Source organism: Hemiscyllium ocellatum, chromosome 26 (genome assembly GCF_020745735.1).
Source record: "Hemiscyllium ocellatum isolate sHemOce1 chromosome 26, sHemOce1.pat.X.cur, whole genome shotgun sequence".
Lineage (NCBI taxonomy): Eukaryota > Metazoa > Chordata > Chondrichthyes > Orectolobiformes > Hemiscylliidae > Hemiscyllium > Hemiscyllium ocellatum.
This window is the reverse complement of record NC_083426.1, coordinates 19,097,566-19,101,653: the sequence shown is the minus strand read 5'-3', so window position 1 is coordinate 19,101,653 and position 4,088 is coordinate 19,097,566. Positions and strand designations below refer to the sequence as shown.

Sequence of the window (4,088 nt, the reverse complement as noted above, 5' to 3'; positions counted from 1 at the left end):
ATGCAATGTTTCTCAATATAAGATAAGACAGAGATAGAATTCTATCATTACTGAGAAGTATTCTGAAATAGTGTGCATTCATCTAGGTAGCAGTGATGCTGAACAAATAGTCAATAATTTTGGGATGGTAAGGTTCTCATCTTTATTATCATATAAACCAAACTTGGTAAAATTAATTAAGCTGAAGGGAAAAGTTTGCAGAGAAAACAAAAACAGGAATTGAGGCATGGCAAAAAATTATTTAGGAAGCAAAACATTAATTGTACTGAAGAAATAATTAGCAGTAAAAGTTGTAAAATCAGCTTGACAGAAAAAGGAATACAGACTGAAATAAAACAAGATTCTGCCATTAAATTTCACAATGATTAACATACATCAGGGGTCAATGGAAAATTCAAACTGCCGGGAAGGTTCAGTGACATTTAGAAATTTAACAGTAACCTCAAATAATACATAACCAACAGGAAATTTCAATAGGAAGTAAAAAAACCATAGTGGTCACAAAGGAAATATATAAAGAAAGAATCAAGGTAAGAACGCTATAAGCTCTAGTGCGCATAAACTTAGGGTTGTGCAAACTAGACAGAAACCATGAAGTGTGTCACTGTCATATTATACACAGTGATTAGCATTCAGTGTTGCTACTGCAGACATGAACAGTCGGATGATAATTGCTTTAGCCATGCTGTGTTCCCTGCTCACCTCAAAGAACTCAGAAGCTCATATCGGAAGATAAGGACTTATTTTGTAAGTATGAAAATAAAATGCATTGTAAAGAATATTTAAATTGTTATAAGTTACATTACAATTTATAAAATGCACTAGAGTCAGTTCCCTACTGATTGTTCTGTGACAAGGAATAATTAGAGTTTACTTTCAGAGGAATATTAAATAGTACTTCAAGACAAAAAATAATTTTATTTAGGTTTGAGGATGGCTGCTCAGAAGCTACATTAATTATATTAAAGCAGTATAAAATCAGTTAAATTATTTTGACATCAAATGTTTGTATAATGGAGAACATGCAATGTATTTGATTGAAATAATACTACATATGAAAAAAATTGTGTGAATTTGTCAAATTTTATTTTATTTTATAATACTTAATATGAAAAATATGGTTTTAGATCATTTCAGATAAATTCAAGGGACATGGGTGACAATACATTAAAATTGTTTGCAGTAACTCAGAGGAAACAAGATGATTCAGAAAAGGCATCAAATTAGACAGAGCATCAGGGTGAACTATTATGAGACTGGATACCAACAACTAAATGAGTCTTTATTGTAATAAGTCTAGGTCAGTCTGTTATTGGAAATTGATTTGGTTCTAACTTATTTGTAGCATTCGGTCATGGGAAATCATTCTGCAATTAGTAAATTTATTTGCTTTTTTATATAGCAAAGGAAGGATGACAATTTGCACATAACTTTACTGGGAGGCAGACTTCACCATGGATTCAAGGTGAGTAAATCTTAACATAAGTTGATTGGCATATTAGCTATGATATCTTGGTATGCAGAGATCTCATTGATGGAATTCCACAATAGAGAAATCAACGTGTCATTCATCCTTAAATCTGGGGGTTCTGTGCTTTGATAATGACAGTAATGTTGAGGGAGTGCTTGTAAAACATATGCAAAAAGAGGTTAATCATCATTATTGATTCATTTCAGTGCATTGATTTATCATATCAAGGTTTGAGTCAGACAGAATGTTATGGTCTGTGCATGAACAATTGAAAAATAAACAGCATGTGCAGAATATTAGATTAGATTACTTACAGTGTGGAAACAGGCCCTTCGGCCCAACAAGTCCACACCGACCTGCCGAAGCGCAACCCACCCATACATTTACCCCTTACCTAACACTATGGGCAATTTAGCATGGCCGATTCACCTAACCCGCACATCTTTGGATTGTGGGAGGAAACCGGAGCACCCGGAGGAAACCCACGCAGACACAGGGAGGACGTGCAAACTCCACACAGTCAGTCGCCTGAGGCGGGAATTGAACCCGGGTCCCTGGTGCTGTGAGGCAGCAGTGCTAACCACTGTGCCACCATGGAAGCTCAGAGGTTAAGAATCAAATGGGCTGATATGAAACATCAATTGCATAACTAAATTGCAATCCACAATAGAGATCAGGTGCCAGTCAAAAATAAGTCAATCATTTAGTTTTCACTAACAAAGATTTCAAGATATACTTAATGATATGTGCATGCATGTATTTTTTTAATTGTAACCTAAAATAGAATGATGCATCTTATATGCCAACAATAGTACCGGAGTCCATTCAAGATCACACTTTACCCAGAGAAGGTAAATAAACCAGATTTCAGTGAACCAAGTATTTATATTACCTTTGGAATAAGTTATCCACCTATTAGTTCTATCAGCTAGTGTATAGTGGAACAGTAGGGTATGAAATTACTAATTTTAAAATTAGGTCAAAAAAAGGAAAATGAAACCATTTTTTGAGACAAAAAAATGCCCTGCTGCTATGTGAGTTCTACTTAGAGTCAAAAGCTCTCTAAAGTGAGGAATGAGTTAATGCATCATTTCGAAATTAGGATATATTGTGGAAGTATTACAACTTTGTGACAAAATTGTCGTTTCCTATTTGTGAAATGCCTCTTTGCAAGGATATAATGGTGACATCTTGAAATGTTTAGGGACGTGAAGGATGTCAGTTTTTGAAGGAAATGCTGAATTTTTACCTCAGGGATGTAATCCCAGCCGCCAAGACCCATCAGCAAGTAATCAATAATAACATCAGTAAAATTGGGAACATCCTGTCTGAGCTGAAGGAGAATGTTCAAAATTGTGTAAGTACTAGATTTATCATTAATCGTTTTTGCTTTTAATAACAGGGGTTTCAGTATGAGCCTTTGGAGTATTTGTTTTGGTTAAGATATAAAAGCAAATTATCAGAGAATGAGGGGAGAAATTGATATGTATTGTACTAGTTTCCAAGTCTAAAATAGATATACAATTTTTCAGACTGGAAAATAATACATTCAATTTGTTTCATTGATATACCCATCACTGTTTCAAGTGTCTACTGCGCCTTAAAGCAGTGTTGCCTACTTCAGTGAAATAAAGAAGAATCTTGCAGCTGTTTCAATGCCCTTCTGTGATATTTGTAGAAAGCTAAGTGACAACCCACACTTTTGATGCCAGGTACCTTTTGTCCTGTCATAAATAACACAACCTGTTTCCAACTTGCTGTTTTTGACTGCAATCTGAGTCTGTTTGCTGTCAGAGAATATTAGCAAAATTTCCACAATACAACTAAATTCTTTCCCCAATCCAATTAAAGTATTTCCTAATACAAAATAACAGTGGAAGAATAAAGATATGCGTTTAGCCACTTTACAAATTTTGCTGTGCATTTGCTCTGTCAACTTCCCGACTGCATAAGAGCAGACTTTCATGTTAATCTTGCAACTCATAGATTGGCTGAGTTGCTCAATTGTAAACAGTGCTCAATTTGCACTGATGGATTATCCAAGTACCAGGTCTACCCATCATCACCTACATTTTGTTGTGACTCATTCTCAGGTTCTTTCAATCTCTTCTCATTTAAAAACCGTGAGTCCAATGCCTATTTACTAAATCTCATATAATAGACTGACACCTCTCTGTAAGAATGAGGATGCATTACTATCAAAACTGCCAACAATCCAGAAGAGACATGAAATTGAGACCTTATAATTTAAAAGATCTACAATGCCATTTGAAATGAGCACAATGTTCTACGGTTGGCTTGACCAATGTCTCTCAACACTGTCTAAAGCAGATTATGACCATTCACTCAGTTCCTGTTAATGGGATCTTGATGTTTGCATTTGTCTATATAACAGCGACTGCACTTTGAATGTAGCCCGTTGGTCATGGATCATTTTGGAATCTCCTGAGAAGGCAAAAATTCCTTTTATTTTTATTCCTCTCTGAGCTAATTGCTGATCTCTGAAGAATTCCTCTAATATACTCATTAGAATATCTAATTAACAACAGAGTCGACAAGAAACTGATTTATATAGCTTGATTTGTCACTTTTTAAATAGAAGACTGGGCAAAATATT

General features: G+C 34.9%; 1 long non-coding RNA gene across 1 annotated transcript; it reads left to right on the top strand.

The window, feature by feature from the left end:
- The first annotated feature begins 684 nt into the window (after positions 1–684).
- On the top strand, positions 685–2,747 carry LOC132828458 (uncharacterized). The gene is made up of 3 exons (XR_009646124.1): positions 685–747; positions 1,403–1,465; positions 2,676–2,747. It is a non-coding gene; the product is annotated as an uncharacterized LOC132828458 (long non-coding RNA).
- The last annotated feature ends 1,341 nt before the right edge of the window (positions 2,748–4,088 follow it).